Source organism: Pecten maximus, chromosome 9 (assembly GCF_902652985.1).
Source record: "Pecten maximus chromosome 9, xPecMax1.1, whole genome shotgun sequence".
Lineage (NCBI taxonomy): Eukaryota > Metazoa > Mollusca > Bivalvia > Pectinida > Pectinidae > Pecten > Pecten maximus.
The window spans coordinates 17734346-17747811 of record NC_047023.1 but is presented as its reverse complement, the minus strand read 5'-3'; the positions used below and the strand labels follow the sequence as shown (position 1 = coordinate 17747811).

General features: G+C 34.9%; 1 protein-coding gene across 1 annotated transcript in view; it reads right to left on the bottom strand.

The window, feature by feature from the left end:
• The window catches only part of LOC117335226 (rhodopsin-like), an 85468-nt gene that overhangs the window by 59417 nt on the left and 12585 nt on the right, over nt 1–13466 (bottom strand). The gene's annotated exons all lie outside the window — the stretch shown is intronic.

The window sequence follows — 13466 nt, the reverse complement described above, 5'->3', positions numbered from 1 at the left end:
GGATTTGGTTTTGCATTGTTAAACGTCCTATCAACAAGTATGGTTATTTAAGAGCGGCCTCCCTTGTGGTAGGTTGCAGTTTGCTCGTTTTTGTAAACCTTTTACTGTACAGGATTTTATTATTGATTGCTCCGATTTCGGATTCGTGATTATACTGCATCGCTTATATTTTATTTTTTATGTGCAATTATACCATATAATGTGTTCTACAACAAGTTCGTTTGATATCAGTGATTTTTCTTTCAAATATTATGTTTACCATTTAACATTTTAATTTGAGTTTGACGCGTTTCTTATGTGTGAACGGCCTTGTAATCTGGTGTTGCTTCTTCCTAAATAATTCATATTTTCGATGGACCGTAAATCAATAGAATTCTACTGACACCTTTTTGTGGTATTCTTAAACTAATACCGACTTTATAGTGCTTTCCCATAACGAAGTTTGAAATATAAGGTTTTGTTTAATATGCGACCTGTTCAGGGAAACAAAATCATAGGAATCTAGCTATTTATAGCCCGCCAATAAAAACACTGACGTTGTGAAATAGTTGACATAATCTTGAAATAATTACATCTATGTCAGAAATCACTGTACACGTGTCCGCGAGAATGGAAGTGAGAAGTACGCTCGAACATTCCAGCCATAATCGATAAAAAAAACCTATATATAATGGAGTATTCATGACCTGGTGCGTCAAACCATTTGCCTTATCAGGAAACAGCGAGTCTTTATTCCGTTTATGTCAGCCAACACTTTCGATTTACTATAACACCCAATTCAATATTCTAGACAGATTGTGAACAGCCTATTTCTTTCAATACCTACATCATACATCATGCATTTGTAATTCCAATCATTTCCAAAATGGTTTCAAATTATGTATTTTTGCTCTTTAGTTTATAACGATTTTCTTGTCCTGGCGCCCTGCATTCGAAATATCAAACCTGCAGTCACCTCCTATTTGCAAGTGAAAGAAAGCCGGAGTAATCGGAGGAAAAACCACCGGCCTACAGTCAGTACCTGGCAACTGTCCCACGTAGGTTTCCAACTCGCAACCCCGAGGTGGAGGGCTAGTGATAAAGTGTCGGGACACCCCACGTAGGGTTCGAACACGCAACCCAGACGTGGAGGGTTAGTGATAAAGTATCGGGGCACCTTAATCACTCGCCCCTCCCCCTTTTCGCTCAAATAACCGATGCTATGATATAACTATAAATAGTTTGATTGTCTTTAGTGAAACTCATTTGTAATTTTTCAGTTGGGTGACTTTAAAATAAAACTTCCCAGATTATTGCTACCATGCTTCGTTCTCCGCCCTGTGTTAGCTTGTCTCTTATAACGTGACTCAGGAAGTATTTGACATGGCACGCTTCTTAATTTAACGGAAGTAATATTCTTCTTAATGCACAATAATCGGCCCGAGATTTGTTAAAATAACCATAGGTTCTTCTGAAAAAGTACATAATATCTACATGTCAATGTAACAATAGGACAAGGACAATACGTTGGTATTTTGGTCACAGCTTTGCACCATGAAATGCGTCGCCTCATCTTCTGTCTTCGTTTGGCGCAGAACGAAGTCCATATGGCAAATTTCGTAGTTCAGAAGTTCACATTCATTGGACTTGTTCATTCATTGATAATTATTTAGTTATTAATTTATGGTTATTGATAGTTTTTTTTTCTTTCTTTATTGATGCAAATTAGTTAATATCTGATTCCAAATATCAACTGATCACTATTATCTGTTTGATTTGCAGTCAGTTGAAATATGTTACCAAGGATCGGGTGATTAATTTATTCGAATTATAATGCCTAATTGGTTTAGGCCTATTTCCCAGAATCAATTCATTTTTTTCTTCGGTTTGATTGAAATTGAAATTAACTGATGACGTGCGATTATGGTCAAATGGCAAACCGGCCACCATATTACTTCAATAAATCTCTGACCATAAATCCAAATCGAGGTTCTTTGTCATATGTGCATCTACTGATAACTCTATATCAATCATCCTGATTTAACCAGAAAACTATCAATTTGATTACAAAAAATATCAAAAATATTACAACATCTAATAATATTGTGATATCTTTATTAAAGAAAGGGTAGCTAGTATACATACAAAATAACTATATTTAATACATTGTCATCGAATTTTTAAAAAACACAAAAAATGGAAGATAACAATGTTAGACAGATTAATAGAGTTCATTTTTTTGTAACATTATAAATATGATCAAGAAAGAACGACACATGTTCGATAGAGGTGAACGAGGATTATTGAAAAAAAACATGTTTTGGTTAATCAATCCGATTCCTATCACAAAAGTCTTTATATACATCCCTATATCACCAACTCGAATAGTTGCTTAGCCAAGCATTCGTTAAAACTAGTTTCTGCAAATGTCTGCAATTCGATGTAGTTCTACTTTATAATCTAGAACTCCAGAAGTGGAATTAAATGTGGATTAAGGCTAAGACATTGTGAAGATTTCTATGTGATACTAGTATTCCATTGGGCTCGATTGCAATTTTTTTCACCGACAGAATATTGTCGTAGCTATTTTTCGGATTAACTGTGTATAAATATATTTTTTTTCATAATTAGCTGTAATATATATAAGCACACAACATTAAAGATTTCGTTGATATATGTTCCTCCGTAAATAACGATGAATCAAGTAAAGCTCTAACATCTTATCTAACGGGACATCAAGGAGATTGCACAAGATCTACCTACAGCATTGAACGAACAATTAATAAACAGGAAATGAATAACACTAATTTTTAGCGTTTATCGACTTCATGTGCCTGGCCACTGTACTAATGGTAGTTGCTACTTCTGCTTCGCGTTGATAATTTTGGGTATGGGTCGACTGGTTTGCCCGCTGTCAGTATAATGTGACCGGGCGGAGTGTCATCCTTGGTGTCTTAGGCAGTATGCTTCAGTGAGGTAGTACTACAACGCCGGCATCAATTCGCCACTATCAAAAGGAGACAAACACACACATACATGCAATCCTACTAAAATTCTTACGGATAGTGGTACCGATTTAGAATAGTACCACGTGTTCTTGGTATTTTGATACCCTACTGCTGAAACCGGGTAGAGAGAGTTTCCTTCTCCGTCGGTTTGCGCACGTACTAAACACCAAAGTTGTAATTATTCTAGCAACATCATCCCTTGAGGGACTTTGATAAAACATCGCACAATTACAAAGGGTAATAATATTTCGGACAAGTTTGAGGTTCGATTTGTAACGTTGTTTTGTCAATGACAAAGTCACCGTGAATATATTTAGAAAATCCTTATCAACACCTTGATTTCTTCCTTCCATGGGGGATTTTAATCAATGTATGAACGAAATGGTCATATTTATTAGTGAGCTTTATTGCAATGCAAACAACAAACGTTCGATGTTTAAAAAAATCATCATATAAAAGTTCATTGATATTTTATACGATATTCCTCCATTTAAATTAATATGTTCAATTATGTTCGTTTTATGTCATATCGTCTTATTGCATCACTACTCAATGGAAGGAGGTCGCACACATGAACAGTACATTTTCTTTGGAAGTACAGTGTAGGTTCGGTATAGGCCAAACAATCAACATAAAACAATAATATAGCCGACTCGCCGTTCTCGGTGTGTAATTAATGTTCGAGGACAACAGTAGGAACGTCTAGAAGGGAAACAATGAGACGGTTCCTTAACAAACGTTTCATGTATTAGAGGAAAGGTTACCATCAAAATTTATCAATTTGTAATATTAACAATTTTGGATTATTTATCTTGATGAGCGACTTTGACAAGCCAAATGTAACAAGAGGAGAAAAATACAGCGACCAGGCAAGACTAGCCTACAACAGAAGAACTCTAGACGGACGCTCTTTACACACATGAAAACCTTAACCATCTTTCGTTGGTATTTTTAGTTGGACGGCGATTTATGAAATGATCCGTTAAACAACTGTACTTCTAGATAATAAAACAAAGGGGCTTTTATGACAAAAGTTATTTTGATATGTCTCTTCTCGGACGAATCAATATTAGAGCTAAATGTTACACATCTATGCTGGCTGTATCAGCCACCAGACCGCCAGTAACGTCATGGCCAACTTTTCTGTAAACGATCATTTTTGGTCTTAACTCGTTATCACATAACGGAATATCAAAGTACCGTGATAGTTGCTGTCGTAAATGTTAAATATTATCAGAATATTTCTGAGAAATCTCTCTCGTAAAAGGCTGTTGAATGGTCAATATTGTCGGATCGTCTACGCAATAGCGATGCTGATTGGATAACGAAGACGACGTCTAGACACGGAATGAGATTCCACTGTCTTAACGCCAGCGTTAACGAGTCCCTTAATCATTCCGGGATATAATTATACCCATTGAAGGGCCAGAACAAATCTATAGCAGCATAGTAACAGACTCTGGTCATATTGGGTATGTAATAATAAAATTGTTAATACGCTTTTATCTTATATTGGCACATGTACAGTATACCCGCTGACGGGGATTATGGTATTCCAGTGGGCTAGTACTATAAAAGTAGCCCATAATCCCCGGACATCGTATTCATATGGCAATGGTGAACAGTCTGAATGTTTCAGTACCAACGTCATCCATCATGCATTCGTAATTCCAGTTATTTCCAAAATGGTTTCAAATTATGTATTTGTGCTCTTTAGTTTATGACAATTTTCTTATCTTAGCGCCCAGCCTCAGAAGTATCATTAAAACACAAACCCCTATTCCTAAGATTAATGGTATGATTGTGGTTTGATATTACTTATAATGTTTCTCATGTTTTCATTTGTTGAAATATAGATAAAGCCACTTATTTTGCAAGGAATTTATTTGTGTTGTATTATATACTACTTACAAATAATAAGATAATTGAAAGTTGTCAGGCAAGTTAATTTACATACGTTTCGCTTTATTACGGTCTCTCTATTCCTACATCTTTTGAACACTGGTGAATATTATTATTATATCATATTCGTAACGGCCTTATCAACACTCAACATGTCATTAGGGAAGATAAGGGGTGAGTTAAAACAGGTATTAAACGAAACAACATAAAACAAACGAAACATGTAAAAATATGTAAGTACATACGCATATATATTTTGGTCATGGTGATTCATATCTTGTGGTAGAGACCGATGGCTTTCATGTAGTTCATACTTTTTTGTGCTAACAGCTACCAATAGACGTCTAAGATATGTTATACTTTTAAAGAAATTATCTATCTTGGGTAGTAAATCCATAATATCCATGAAGATGTGTTTATTGATACTTTGAGATTTAGCCTCGCCCTTCAATTAGTAAGAAGGCGTTACATACGAGTGCCCCATTCCAATACGGGAATGGACAACGCTAATTTACAACTCCACTTCCTAGTTAACTGATTTGTATTTATAATTTTCGAAAGTTTGGCAGTTTTCAGGTATAAATGAAAAAGTTAAAGTGGCAGGGTAGGTAGATTGATAATTTTAGGAACCAGGCCAAAAGGAACATTAAAGTGGCATTTCATATCCTTGTTTATTTTCTATATTTATCAGCAAATTTCAACCCAAGGTCGTGAGATTGTGGTAAACAGTTGTAAGCCGTAAACATCGCACCTGTTATCTAACGGCAGAACACGCCATGATGTCTTACAGCGTACTGTGTTTAGAAGTCTTTGAAACCTGTCCCAATTTTATCTCCCAATGTACGTTCTTAATCCTTTTTAATTGTCATTTGCTAATGTGTGTCTTTTGTTTCAAAATAAAACTGAATCTTGTTCTACATCATATAATCTGCTGGTTTAAGATATTCATTTATATTATCAAGATATCCATATATCATTCCAAGTCTGGATGCAATATATTTTGTAATATATGAAAATGCATTTTGTATGCTTGTTTTTTTTAAGAGTTCAGAGTCTGGCGGATAATTGAGACATAGTATCTAGGAAAGCCATGCTCCTCTTCCCATTCATTAGTATTATAGAGGATGATTGACAATTCTTAACTAGGGTCAAAACCTCGGCTGATATATCTAGTTATCAATAAATGATGCTCCTATTCAGGAGCTTTTATCAATCCTGTATATTTATTGTCTGCTGTACAATTGTTTAGCCATGATCAGGAATTGCTCAGTGTAGTATCTACATTTTTGGCTCAGTATTATAAGATATAGTGTAAAAGCCAGTAGTCCAGTGATCTTCTCAAGGTTTTTTCAATTGCAGAAATCACTCGTCTGCAGGACAATGCAGAAATGTGAAACAAAATTAAATGTATTTTTGATTAATTTGCATTTTGTTTTTGAGCACCAAAATAGGCATCTTTAATTTGAGAATACTTTATGAAAGAGTCTTTATGCCCTATTTGATGTTCGGATAGGGGACCTACAAGTAGCGATCGAGAAGGAAATGTTGCTGCCTCCTGCATGGGTTTGACCTATCAGTGTGAAAAATTATAGTTTGTTGTTATTTTTGTATTGCTTTCCAGAACATCGACACATTTGAGTCATTTAGTGCGAAGTGTGTTCACAAAAAATCAACACATCATACTCAAACTAGAATTTGGAGTGTAAAATTTTAATAATCACGTGAATCAAACGAACTGCATACTATATATTATGTTTGAGGTCTTTTGCGAATTAATAGTCAAAGCTTAATATCTCAGAGACAAGTGTTGATTGCAGTCACGTCAATGGAGTGAAGTTGGAATAAAAAGGATGATGAGAAGCGGCTCATCCTAATTTTAATCAAAATCGAAAACCTCTCTGCAGCGTAGGCGTAATTACCTAACAAATATTAATTATCTCACTGAATTAAAAAATATATCTTACTTCGGAAACATTAGGTATTGTTCAAAAATGTTGGGAAACTTATAACATAAATCAGTTTGGAACATTTTAATAAAGGAATACACTTCGGCCTTTTCCACAAGGTTAAACTTTGGCCTTGGCTTTCATGTTTATATATTTCTTAACCCCCCCCCCCCCCCCCCCCCCCCCCCCCCCCCATCATTCTCTCTCCTTCTCCCATTGATAATTTAATTGTTGTCTTCGTTTTCAGTATTCCTCAGATTCTCTTCAGAAACATATCTTCGCTTTCCTGCGAGGTTGTTTAATCTTATATGTAGTTTATCTTCACTCTCTCCGCTGAGTTTCTTTATTTAAGGCTACTATCTAGGAAACCTAAGATGCCATTGAACATGTTTGCATATAATAATGGCCAGTTGCAGAGTTTATGAATTTGCCGTGTAAGATTGATTTTTCTGGGGAGGTTAACCATTGAAATTGCCGATGTCGATGTATTATCTAGCTAACACTAGCTTCCAGCAATTTCATTTTTTATTTACAAAATCACCATGTACACCAACTGCGCTTTACATATTTCGAAAGATTCGCTACTGATAACTACAATACCGGGGTATCTTGCCACTGACAACTGTGCTTCGTCAAATATGCCTTTGTCAAGTTGGCGTTCATCAGCCAATAACTTCCAACTGAATGCAGCTCAATGCAAAATTAAACAATGCACATATGGGTGGGGGATCTGAATTTTTTATGATAACCTCTAGATATCCCACACGAATGACTGACTGCAATCAAACGACATTTGTTTTTTTGGCAAAATTGGTATACTATAATTTATTTTCTGGCAACTCTTAAATAGGAATGGCTGTTGTCTTAATTAAGGTACATTTGGGTAGATCGCGCAATTAAGACCGAAAGCGAGGCAGTGTCAAAGCAGACGTTTTTGAAGAAAAGAAAGATGTTTAGAAAAAAAGGTTGGGTGTGAGGTTCATATGTTAACTTATAAATCATGCAATTTAGGCAGAAATGCCTATACCCTACCTGCATGGCAAATTTTATGTGTGTGGTATATGAATAATTAAACGCATAGCCAAGGTTAGATAAAGAAGGATGTCTAGGCGTTCAACAACAGCCGTCTGCAAAGAAAGATAAAAAAAATGTTGCAATGCAGACAACAGATCACGCTTTATTTCCTCAGTTAACCCTAAGGGGCCTTAGACGAGAGGTTTTGTACGTATTAGGACAACGTGTAAATTGTTTTGTTATACATACAATATGTCATCAAAAATGTATCGCTGTTTATACTGTAAACGTCTATATAGTAAAACACGGTGCCCTAGAAAGCCCTTACAGAGTCAACACTATCCATTAACGAATTACGTGGTGTATTAAAAAATAGTTATTGACTTTTCAAGAACCATGATGAATCATCGATGTTCCCCAAATAAAACTCTATTCTAAATGAGTAGGTGCATATTTTCTATCTTCCATCTAATGTCATGCAACTACATCATTATTTTTCATTATTAACACGTTCTTTACAGCAAATCAACAATGTATAAGGGCATTAGGGATCAGAAAATGCTGATTATAAATGGTTATAAGACGAACCATCAAACCAACGAAATATGTTAAAACATATTGGGACCCTTACAAATATAGTTAGATGTGGCTATGCATATTCATATATTGAGGTACAGACCAACAGCTTTCAAGTACATGTAGTTAAATATTTTGCCTACGTTAAGAGATTCGAAAGAAGTTCTATAATTGCTATGGTGAGACTCGTACTGCATTGTACATGTTATGTTTTACTGTGTCAACTTTTATCTATATTTTCCTACTGTGTACGATCAGGATGCCATTGGTAGGAGGTAAGCTCTCTCCGAGATTTGTCGCTACATTGAATGCCTAATTTTTATTCTAAGTAATACATGTAGCCGCATCCGTATGGATTTAGTTTTGTTTTTAAAACCCTTACAATACAACATATTCTAAGTTCTAATTCCCCAAAGGAACCCGTAGCGTTTTGGGTGGCAATATGTCTTTGGCATCCAGCAGATTGACGAATCTTAGAATGAAGAGTAAGTTAATCAGTTATTAAATTCTTAACAGCCCATCAACACTGTAAAGGTCTTTAGGGTCAAGGAAGCAATTTCTTTATATTAAGTACATTGAACACTCTATTCTTTCTATTACACAGCAATGCTCAATGCATTCATTCTATATAAAGCATCTTTAAAAAGCATTGCTAATGTTTCACTCAATATGTCAAACAATCCTGTTTTGGCCTTAGATACATGATCTGTATTATCAGTGCTTAGAACCTTTTTATGCCGATTTGTTGCGGTGATAATGATAATCGCCTATCACTCGTCGCATATTGGATTGCTTCAATTAAAGTAACGGTAATCAGTTGTCTGCAATATTGGCGACACGTTGCAGTAGTCTTCACTATAAAGAGTGTGTTCTGTAAAGGGTCAATATTGGAAAATGATTAATATTGATCCTTTCCCTTATCAACATTTACCAATATGTCTGCTGCGTTGTCAGTTACATACATAAAAGCGTGTATTAGGGTATGTTCGATCCACATCATCATTAATACGATCTGTTTGCCTGCGGCTCACTGACACCCTTCAGCTAACTTGTCATTGTAAAAACGTGATTGCATGATCGTGACAAACATGTTGTCAACTTGCTATTAGATGTGTTGCATGCTCTCCGGTGAATTTATTACAGTAAAAGTATGATGAGTAAGCGACAGACTTCAGTGTACTCAAAATGGGTGTTTTATGTAGTTTGCAGTGCATATAGCTTTGTTTTACTGAAACATGACGTGTAAATGTCTTTTTTAATTCTTATTCTTTTATCTGTGTGTTACATTGTCACCGATATGTCTAATACACAATACATGTATACAGTAGCTAGGCCTTTTATGGATTCTTGCAATCGTGAAGGATGCCAATGAAGCATCTTCTTAGATTACCCTTATGATGTGTGCATTTGATTGAATATTAATATTTCATCAACTACTGTCTACTTTCGTTGGTATAAAGATATAATATGTGTATATATCAATTACTAGAGAAGCATGTTCCTTGTAATGGCAAATATAAATATATTCCATTTGCCTTTTATTTATTTCGCGTTAAAGAGAACAACACCGCTCTGCTGTCACAAATTGCAACAGTTCGATGTTAAACTTTCATAATTTTCCCACTGTGCTTTTATTTTATGCACTGTCACCGTTTTCCTCTTTCCGTGTCCCCTTGCAACACGCGTCATTGTATGACCCTGACGGTTGTGATGACATTTAACCCCGTAAAACTTAATTATATCTGACTGACAACTGTGGACAGTGTATTGATATCACGTTGTTGTTAATGACCAGCGACAAATTATTCATTCAATAACATTAGTATGTTCCGAATGCATTCCAGTAAATTGACAACCTGACCCAGATTGAGGAATCCTTAAGTCAGTAACAATGTAATAACAAGTTGAGAGTGTACATGATAGCCTGCAATCATCTCACGCCAGAACAGTTAGATTGCTGTTGGCACACACATACGGTATGTTTGGATGTACGATGTGAATAAGAGACAGAAATCAGAACAGAAAGCTAATTTCGAAGTGAAGAGGTAATCGTCAAAAAACAACTGACAAAAATATATACCCATGGTGGAATCAAACGAAATTGAGTACCAGACATTGACTTTCAGCCTCCCTCCAAAAAAAAATAAAAAATCAGAGAACGTGTGATAATAGGACGGAGAAAATCAAGTAGTGAAACTGTGATTCAAAATCAACCCCCTATAATTAAACCTAACAAATGCTTACGTAGATATTAGTATATCTTGCGAGAGAAAAAAGAAGACATTAATTAGGAAATGTCAAGTGGTTTTCTGGAAGGACGTAATTTAAAGACGGCCAATATGACTACTACTGTATGTGTATGTAGATTTTGCATTTTGGTGCAAGATAGAATCAGATGTAGGCATCTGAATTAACAATGTTACCTATACTTATAGTTTTGTGATATCGCGACTCCCCAATTGAAAAGATTAATGTAGATAAAATTATCATAATCTGTTCTGAGGAAGTTAATCATCAATAAAAATGATAATACCGTCTTGGATCAAATTTGCGGAAAACGTTTCAATCGATCATATATATACATGTATAGATCTACTACAATTGATTTTTTTTTATTATCGTCAGCAGTTCTAGAATAATGAATCATTGTTTCCTTCACTCTCTATCAAATGTGAGACAAGACAGTGCTTGTACCGTCGATCTTGATTGGCCCGAATTATTAAAGTTAATCCTAGAAAAAAAACTTGCACTGCGTGACATCGCATACACTTCAACGTGTAGATATGTCTTCATTAAATTATTTTAAATGCATCCGACTAACTTGTTTATTCTATAATATAGTAAAATATATTAAAGGTTTCCAGAACGTTTTTGTATTGGTTGAAATCATTAGTGATATTAAATAAGTCTGGAGATAATTTGATTAAGCTAATTTGCTAGCTTCATTAGCTATTATGGTAACTTAATTACCTACATAAATCATTGACATAGACAGTTAAAAACAATTATAGAACATGTACAAAACCCTAATTGCAGGTACATCACCATGAAATGTGTACATATTAACGGATTTTTACTGAGTATACGACATTAGCTCTATCTAATAAATATCAAAGTGAAAGTTTCCGTATTTCCACATCCAAATGTCGCGTAGTATCGATTGAAATATCATATACGTAAAAACCTAATGTGTAAATGAGAAAACATTTTCTATCTGAATGGTAATTATTGTAATGCTGTATGCGTCCATTACCTGGATCTCTACGATGGCATCCATTTAGGGAAATGAGTTATTGCTGCAATTGCCTGCCTTACGGCTTAAACAGTTGGTACACTTTATATGAATTGTTGTAAATAGCATACAATATTCATTGCTGAGTTTATGTAAAACTACAAGATGTAGTTACAAACATGGGATAGAAATGAAAACCTATCACAGCAACAAATGTTTACCTATGAGTTTTCAGAGTGTTTCCGGCATGTTTTTCATTTCATAATAAACACATGTCACAAAAATGCTTTTGTTACATTGGAATGTCTGTTCCTGTAAGTGGTGAATCATATAATGATGTAAAGATAACCTTATTTTTCGCCCGGAAAAGTATAATTCAGTTCCATAGTTGGATTCAATGTAAATATAAAGGTTGAAATGTACCATATTAATATGATTGTTCAAACATTTCTTCCATGGTACAGTACTACAAACCATTGGGTATTTACCGATTTATATACGTATGACGTATTGTCATAATTATTGTTGATAAGGAAAAGCAAAGTCATCAAATAACACATGCACAAAAAAATGAGGTGAAGTCATTCTATATGAAAGAGACATTTGGAATAAGCTAATTAAAAAGATCCAGGATGCTGCGATGGTGAGAATATACATACAGTCTGTAGTTTTTGATCGGTCTTTAAAAAGCTCATTATTTGAATGCCTTGTACCGAAGGTAACAGGTAAAAATTAAAAACGATGAAAGTTGTCGATCTATTCTGGAAAAATTGACCATGGTCACTTCTGTTATATAACAACAAAGATAAAAACAAAAAGAACAACAACAACAACAACAAAACTAAAAAAAACTAAATAAAAATGGTGTCCAACTACCCATCGAAATTTTTCAAACATTATAATAGTTGTTCAGGAAGGACGAAATCTTCGTCGACGACATCTGCCATGCAAACCTAGGTCAAATCGGCGACATATGTCATTCAAACTAGGTCAAATCGACGACATCCGTCATTTAAACTAGATCAAAATTACGCCTCTAATGTCCTTCTCAATGTTAATCGGACGTTACATGTTTTCAATGATAATAAGATCACTGTAGCATGAATAGAAAACGTTAATAAAATGCATGTTTAGTGACAATGATTTTCCATAGCTCAATGAAAAGCATTTAACGACCCAGCAACATTAGAATCATACAGTGCTTTATGCAAATAACAACGTTTTAACTACTATGTACTATGGTGCTAATTTAGTCTGCTTGTTTGGACACTGTCGGTAATCGAATTGTAAACTGTATAAATTAACACTCAAACAGCATTAGTACCAGAAGCTTGAATATATCGTCGAAATCTTGTTATCGTGACTACGCCACGTATCTCCTTCATCTATTTCTATCATTCTGGCGCTATGCCAGTGTGACTCCGATAATACGATTCTTCTAAAAGCAGTTCAGACAGATATCCGTAAACCGATGGAAGCATGATAGTCTAGTGACAATTTATCTGTATCGCCGTGATGTTCCACTGATCTATTTCTGCCTCTGTTTGAATTTATTGTCCGTCATGTTTATTTTTTTTCGTTACCACTTTAGGATTTATTTTGTCTGGAATAATGGAACCCGTAAACGTGTCAATTTGAAAGCATTTCTATTTGCTTTACTCTAGCCTACTCTCTTTTGTTTTTGGTTTGAATTTTTTTTTTATTTTACCGTCACGTGACCTTGAAATATTTATTTGGCTTTATTTTATTTTGTTCAACGTCAGCAATGGTCATTTGAGAACGCCCCCCTGTATGCTAAATAAGTGCTAA